At 33.5% G+C, this 8,694-nt stretch overlaps 1 long non-coding RNA gene across 1 annotated transcript; it reads left to right on the forward strand.

Annotated features, from left to right (window-relative positions):
- The first annotated feature begins 3,265 nt into the window (after positions 1-3,265).
- On the forward strand, positions 3,266-5,164 carry LOC135740980 (uncharacterized). Its single transcript, XR_010529311.2, has 4 exons — positions 3,266-3,613; positions 3,755-3,818; positions 4,105-4,166; positions 4,326-5,164. It is a non-coding gene; the product is annotated as an uncharacterized lncRNA (long non-coding RNA).
- The last annotated feature ends 3,530 nt before the right edge of the window (positions 5,165-8,694 follow it).

Consider the following 8,694-nt stretch of genomic DNA (forward strand, 5'->3'; position numbering starts at 1 on the left):
AAATTGCGGTTTCAGGTGCTTTGTCGATTTTATTAATTACCCACTTCTAACCTGCTGTTCACGGTTCTTTTTATTAATATAGTATTTGTTATAAATCTATATTCATTGGGTTGAATAGAGTATAAAAAACGGTCCGAGAACCAGAACCGAAAATTGAATCGACAATCGAAATCGAATCGATTTGGTAGCATGTGAATCGAAATTGAATCGATCTAGAAAATCTGAATCGATACCCAGCCCTATTATTAATCTTTATTAATGTTAATTTCAATAATTACTAATACTTTATTAAAATTTGGTTAACGTTAGATAATGCACTGTGAACTAACATGAACAAACAATGAACAGCTTTATTCTATTAACTAACTTTAACAAAGATTAATAAATACTGTAACAAATGTATTGCTCATGGTTTCTTCATGTTAGTTAATACATTAACTAATGTTAACTCATGAACATTATAATAAAGTGTTACCGAAAAGCAATCTGAAATTCAATAAAAGTCTGATAGTGAAGATGTTATCGAGTAGATTGCAGTATCATTTGTGTAAAGATGTGCCATAGAAAAGTTTTTACAGGATTTAAGCATTGAGATGTTACTGTTTGTCCTACACAAGACTGTCATTATTATGTTACTGTATGTGACATCACTGCATCAATGATGTCGCTGCCAAGAGATTAGGTGATGATGTCATAGAGAGAGTTGTGACATCGCTCCAGCAGTTCAGCTGATCTACTCACAGACCAGATGTGCACCACTTGAGTCTAACAATGACAAACACATAGAAAGAGATGATGTTATAAAATCTGAGCATTAGTTTATTGTATTACAGAAGATTCTCTATATACAGAATTTCTCACCTCTTCATGTTTGTCATCAGTTTTGTTTTTAGATTTTAATTTGTTCATGCTGATGAAAAACCTGTAGGATCAGAATTCACACTCAATAATTCAAAGTCTTTAAATCTGAATTCATATCAAAATATCCACAGTGTGTTGTGCAGTTTTGAATTTTACTTGATATTTTTTCTTACCACATCCACAGAACTCCTAAAATGAGAAACTGAGGCAGAAACACCAGCAGACAGACTGTGAGATGACCAAACACTGAGCTGTCATATGTTTTATTGTTTTTGTCCATTGTTTCTGAAGAAAAAACACAAATGTAGTAATACTTAAGACTGACTGAAAGTAGCTCAGTGATGATGTCATAGCTGTAAATAAATCAGAATCAAGGACTGATCTATTTTATCATTGCGTATTAAAGTCAGATGTATGATGAGATGTTGTGTTACCTCCTACAGTACATGAATACTCTTGTAGCTCCTCACTGTTGATTGAGTTCAGGTACAGCTTGTTTAATAATCTCAATCCATCTGTTACCTGTTGTCCATTCTTATACCAGATGTAAGTATGTTTGTTATCCAGAGTGCATTTGGTTGAACAGCTTAATATCACCTTTTCTCCATCTATCACAGGGTTTGGGCTGCTTATCACCTGTGTATCTGAGATTTCATATAACAGAATTCACATTAAATACTTTTCAGAATTAGGCTTGAAATAGATTGTTGATTAAACATGACATGAAAAAGCCAAGAACATGGATTTGATTCAGGAAACAAACTGATGAAATGTATACTTCAAAAACATTATGCATAGAAATGCAAAGATTTAATGTAATAGTAATACTTTCTTAAGACTTAAACATCGATCATTGATTGCCTGGACAACCTTTTCTTCCCCATGTACACAAAAAAGAGACCAACCACACACTGTTAGATGTCGCTGTAGATTTAGCAGTACATTACTGTAAAAATCCACAGTACTATACTGTATGTGTACATTACAGTACAGTACTGCAGTTCATAATGCATTCTGGGTAAATTTGTTTGAGCGGGAAAATTTTACAGTATATTTTGGTCTTGATGTAACCTTGCTGTAGCCATTGCTGTAATGTGCCAGGTGTACTTGCAATAATCAGAGAAAGTGCGCCAACGTCAAATCACACAGACAGAGGGAGAGCACAACTCTTGGCTGCAGCTGAAGGAGGACGATTGATTTCTGGCAGTTCGGTAAGTTTGAAATATTTCTGTTTCATGAAAACTTAATTTTTAGTTTAAGAATGTTGTCAATAGTTTGTCACAATATTGTTTTAAACGTGCAATGAGAGAGAAAAACGGTCGCCAACAAAGTTTCAATCTCCCTCAGAAAGTAAGCTTACACACAGATGTCTACCGCTGCTTTAACTCGCTTTACACCTTTTTTTTAATGAATATAGGGTTGTTTTAACTAAATTATGAGGGTTTTGGTGAGTTTATATTGTGTTGAAAGTGTGGTGACAATGAAACTATTTTTAACGAAATGGACAAAGACAACCCGCCAGCGCGGTCTTGCGGTCCCAGCATAATGGTCGTTTATCTCGGCGTTTCATCCGTTCAGTTAGCGTCAGAGAAAAGTATTAAGTTCGACTGTTTGGCAAGGCTGACTCGTGGTTGTAAACAGTCAGGACTTGTCACACCGTACACAGCATACTGTAGTACTGAACTCCTCCACAGAAGTGAAAACAAGAAACCTCATAACTGGATACATGCATCGAACTCATCGCAGCTTTAACTTCTACCAAATATCATTCAGACCTGGGCTCATCTTAATATCAGATGAACGAAAGGGATTGCCGCGCGTATTGTTGTTGTTATTATATTACGGTATATCATCAAAAGCAGAGAATATCTTCTCTAAAGCGTTTTACACGTCCAGTAAGTTGTCCAATACATTTTTATGGCATATTGTTTCCACCACTTCAGATGCATTACACGCTGTATATAAGTTTCCAAAACACATCAAATCAATGCACGAAAAGAGAATGGGCTCCGCATTTACGTACCTTTGTCTTCTCGTCTCTGTCATCTGATCCTTCATCTCTGGATGTAAAATACGGTAGTCCATTATAACATCGTGTAGGAAACTGGCATCACCAGGATTGCTCAGATTTAGGCGATCATGTTTATCTTTAAAGTGAGCAGCTAGCTACTTGTTAAAAAACTTTGCGTGACATAGTGTTACACCGCAGCCGGTCCGGGTAAAACATTAAAGGGACAGTCTTTTTACCTTATCACTATAAATCGCTATTTTCTGCACTAAACGAGACATTTTCAGAGATTTTCTGTAGACAAGATGTTATAATTAAAAAAAGACTTATTTAGATATTTATATATAATATATAATATAACAACTAATATATATATATATATTTGTTTTACAACTGACTTAACACTTACAGTAATGTTTTATTTGTTAGCATAGCATGATATTAGATTTAAACACTTAATACATTTTTAAATCAATCACTTTGTCTCTGCACAATGAACATTATCAAATATTATTAATGTTGTAAAATATATTGTTCATTGTTAGTTCATATTAGCTAAGGCATTACCAAATGTTAAGGAATAAACTCTTATAGTAAAGTGTTACTAAATTTTCTTTTACCATTTCCTTCACAATGTCTATTTATTTCTATGGCTAACAGATTTTGTAACATTTGTCTTTTTTACAGTCTTACCATTGCTTGTAAGCTGGATTGGGTAAGATGGATCATCTTTAAAGGCACCAGGCAAGTACATGATGTACAGTTACAAGTCATGTATTTTTTCGACTGCAATATTAAATGCTTTCACGTCACATGTAAAAGTACACAGGAATGTGCTGATCACTTTTTATTTGTAGTTTACATGAGTGTCATTGCACTTTTCAGGAGTTAAGGCAGATGTGGAGGCACAACGGGTGATACCAGACACACACCAAGCACATTATGTTCGGTAAGTTTGCACTTTACCACTACAGTTTCTTTAAATACCCATGTATACACTCATTCACTCATTCCCACACAACACTGTAACACGACCATACACAACATGTACACAATTGTCTTAGTTTGCCATGTAGAAATATACAAACAGAAATATTCAGACTTTGGTTATAAGAAATTTAATTTAATAATTGTATTTATTTAGCAGAGGTGTCCCTGGACTTTATTGACAAAAGATTTTGTTTTCAGAATAAAAAGTTGTGTCCAAATCAGTAACAATTGTACTTTCTGTTCAGGACATTCAATCATGACATGATCCAGGTGGATGCTGTCCATTGATGAAAGAGTTTGTTCAGCGGTAAGTGAATCTTCTGTATTTTAATGTAATTAGATGTGGAACAGTAGAATAAGAGCAAAAGGTTTCAGAATAGGAGTAAATTCAAGGCTGAGTTTAATTTTTTAAGAATCTTTTTCTATCTTATATTTGTTGACTTAATGTTTATGATATTTCTAACAGGTTTCTGGATAGAATTAATTCCAAAGATGGGAAAAAGTGCACATCCAGACAAGGAGCAAGCAAAAAGACAAGGAACTTGGTGCAGAGAAAAGCTGTGGCCATTAACCCCCATGTGAACAGCTTCATGCAGTCGCTGATTGAGTTCGAATGGACGACTTCAGTAAAGGCCACTGTGGTCTGTCTGCCACAGTTTAATTTTTAATTTATTTTTAGTGTTCAATGAAATTCAAGTAGAATATTTAAAACTATGGGCCAGTGTTGTTTTTACCACGGTGAAATGTTACCTTTTAGTCGATGATGGACTTTAAACTGAAAACTTCAAACTATGGAACAGTGTTCTATTTGCCAGAGTTAAATATGTTACAGCAGGGGTCTCCAAACTTGTTTATACTTGTTGATTTTATTTTATGTTACTTGATTATATGTTTATTATTGTTTAAAATCTTGTTTTAAATATGTTTGTTTCAATTAAATGTTTTTTTTAATAAAATTTTGATACAAACATTGCTTGGATTGCCTTTTAATTCATTATGTTTTAATTTAGCATTTTTACCATATTAATAACTATAGATTTAAACCTAAATCTCTAGCTATTTTATATAATATTATTGTATTAACTGTAATAAGTAATAAATAGTATTTATGGGTCAATATAGACATTACAGTAAATTACTGTAAAAATAGACTACTGTAATAAAATATTGTAAAATTACAGTACAGTACTGCTTTGTAACTATACAGTACTAGTTTGTGTACTGTAAAATGGTATTACAGTACAGTACTGTAAAACCAAAATACAGTAACTTACTGGCAACCGTGCTGCCAGTACCGTACTGTAAAAATACAGGGAAATCGTTAACAGTGCAGGTTTTGTTTTATTGTATATGATGTTTAGGACAAATCTTAAATTTAAGTATGAAAATGAATGACTTCACCTTACTTATGTGTGTAAAGAAAATGTTTAACTATCAATTATTCATACTGAATTCTTTACAGTAGGCATTAACAGAAAAGCATCTGACAAATGATAAGATCAGATGTCATCTAATGAATAATGATCTACTCATAGAACTGTACATCAATGTCATGAAGTCTTAATCTTAATCTTAGGAGAAAATAATGCAAGAAGTGATTGCTGCCCCTTGATATTAATATTATTACTATCATTGTCTTCAATCTTCTTCAAAAATTGAGTTTTAGTCTTCATGATGCTACTCTTGAACAAAACTCTTATGAAATTACTTCTCTGCAAAAAATCTACTTTTAACCAGTAAAATAAATATAATTATTATAAACCTGATCACTGAATGAAACTTTACAGAGAGTTTATTATGAGCAGTTACCTGTAACGATAAGCAAGACTCCAGGATTACCAGAAAATACATCTAATGTGTTACTGATGATCCTGAATCGATATTCACCAGAGTCACTCATGTTGACGTCTTTGATTCTCAGTGTGTTTCCAACAAACTCCACACGACCAGCAAACCGATGATCCTCACGCATATCTCTGAAATCCCCATGATCATAGTAACCCCAGACTGTTTCCTCTACTGTATCTCCAGTGGGATGTGAGTATGAAGAGTGAATATCTACTGTTGATCCCACTAAAGCACAAACTCTTGTAGAGGTGTAAGTCACACCCCAACAGCTACTGTTAGAAACACCTGAAAGAGTCACAAATCACTGCTGTAAAATTTACAATCAATTTAAAATATCTGTATAAATAAACTCATATATTATAAATTTAGGGATGGATGAAAGTTAAACGGTTTTTGCACTTCTACTTTATTAACAGTAAATGTTTCACTCACACACAGATGAGGAGGGATTGCCATATGTAGAGCAGGAATAGCTGTCTCTACTGGATGACACAAATATGGATTTTTCATTGTTTAAATATTTTCCATTCTTGTACCAGTAGTAAATGCCAGATTTTAGATTGCAGGAAGAATCACAGATCAATTGTACTTGTCCATCTGTAGGTTCAGGATTCCTCCTCACCTGTTGAACTAAATAATCAAAACCTTACATTAGATGAGAAATGAAAAGAGTTGAACTGGACTGATGTGAATGTAAATGTACCTGTGACTGTTAGATTGACTGTGACTGAGCTGAGATGTTTAACTCCATCCTTCATAATGAACATGAGCTGATATTCTCCACTGTCTCTCTCTATCAGATCTGATATTGTGAGATATGAGAAGTCTTTATTGATCTCCTGTTTCACTCGTCCTGAGTAATCTGAATCTAAAGTCAAATCTTCAGGTTCATCTTTGTTTCTCCAGTTTGTTTTCTGTTTTTGGCTGAACCAGAACCCAGTTTTGATGTTGATGTTTGGGTAAGAGCACCACACCGTCATCTGTGCCCCTCTCACAGCACAAATATTCTGTTTATCACAGCTCACAGTAAAGCTGTTCAATGTTAGGGAGTCTGAAAAAGGCATAATACTGATATTTGTAACATACTGTACTGTAAATCTTTTTAAAGGTGGCAAAGAATGCACTAATACAATATGTTATATTGTTCTCTGATATTTACATAGAAGGTATATACAGTATCCTTATTAAGTGCAAAAATGAATCAGAGATTAATTTATAAATCTAGGATCAATCACCACTGCAAGAGTATTTACTCAATCTAAGAAATATGATCACATTTTGGCATCTTTATACTGGTCCGAATACCCGTTTAGGTAACACTTTAGAATACTGTATCATACTTACTGTATAACTAATAAGGAATTACTGCAGAATTAATCGTTAGTTCTTTATTAACACTCAAGTCACTATTATTAACTACTAAGGAATATGTGTTAATTAATCAGTATGTCATAGCGGTTTTTAATTATGTTAAGTAACTATTAGTTAATCAGTAACTAATCAATTCAGTCATGCCTCCTGAAGAACTACGATTAAGTAACTACTAATTCCGCTTCAGGAGGAATAACTATTTAGTAACTATTAATGAACTGTGATGCTCAGTATCAGGTTATGGCCTGTCTTCTTTACTACTAATGTTAGTTGATTTTTCTTAGATGGAGCCATGACCTGCCAATACCTCAGGTACGTTTATGGCCTTATATATTTTGTGTGATATTTCACATCACTATTATAAAGTGATGACAAAGAATTCTGTATTTAAGGAAATTATAAAATAATTACTTTGAACCCATTGAAAATCAATGTAGAACTACCACATCATTATCAAGGAATTACTAAGAACCTGGAACAGTATTCTAAAGTGAAAACAATTGGAACCCATTGACAATTAAGAATTACCACATAATTCTCAAATAATTACCCACTATTTACCATTTGCACCTGATCCTGCGTGCAGCAGCATTAAATGTTATGTTTCGACGCGCAGAATCAGGTGCAAATGAGTTAATTAATAAAGTAATTCTTTGAGAATTATGTGGTAATTCTACAATAATTATCAAAGGGTTCCCATTGTTTTCACTTTAGAATACTGTTCCAGGTTCTTAGTAATTCCTTGATAATGATGTGGTAATTCTTTATTAATTATCAATGGGTTCATCGTAATTCTTTGAGAATGATGTGGTAATTCTGTGATGATTGCCTTGAATACAGAATTCAATTGTCATCACTTTATAATAGTGATTTATTAAATATCTTGATTAAAAACACACACAAAATATATATATGGCCATAAACATAGGCTACCTGAGGTATTGGCAGGTCATGGCTCCATCCTGATTTTCTGGTTGCAATGCAGACAACACTTGAATAAAAAAAAACACTCAAGCGCCATCCACGGAAATTGTCCAGCACAAGGAAAAACAAGAGGAATTCACAATTCTTTTTAAAAACATAACGTTAAATGAATAAACATTTATTGCAGCTTTGAGATGCAACTTTCTTGTACTTTTACAGTTCATTAATGTGGTATCTACAGTGTTTGGTTTAAGTGTCGACAGCACATTGTTAAAATGAGAGCGCGATGCACCTCTCCGCTGACAGTTGGTAACCACCAGTCCCATCTCAAAGTGGGAGATATTACAAAACTCACAGATATTACATGTGTGCGCTCAAACTTTAACCTGAATGTGATCAGTATAGTAGGCATAAATCTAAGTAAATCAACTAACATTAGTAGTAAAGAAGACATGCCATAACCTGATACTGAGCATCACAGTTCATTAATAGTTACTTAATAGTTATTCCTCCTGAAGCGGAATTAGTAGTTACTTAATCGTAGTTCTTCAGGAGGCATGACTGAATTGATTAGTTACTGATTAACTAATAGTTACTTAACATAATTAAAAACCGCTATGACATACTGATTAGTTAACACATATTCCTTAGTAGTTAATAGTAGTGACTTGAGTGTTAATGAAGAACTAACG

The sequence above is a fragment of the Paramisgurnus dabryanus genome, chromosome 24 (genome assembly GCF_030506205.2).
Source record: "Paramisgurnus dabryanus chromosome 24, PD_genome_1.1, whole genome shotgun sequence".
Lineage (NCBI taxonomy): Eukaryota > Metazoa > Chordata > Actinopteri > Cypriniformes > Cobitidae > Paramisgurnus > Paramisgurnus dabryanus.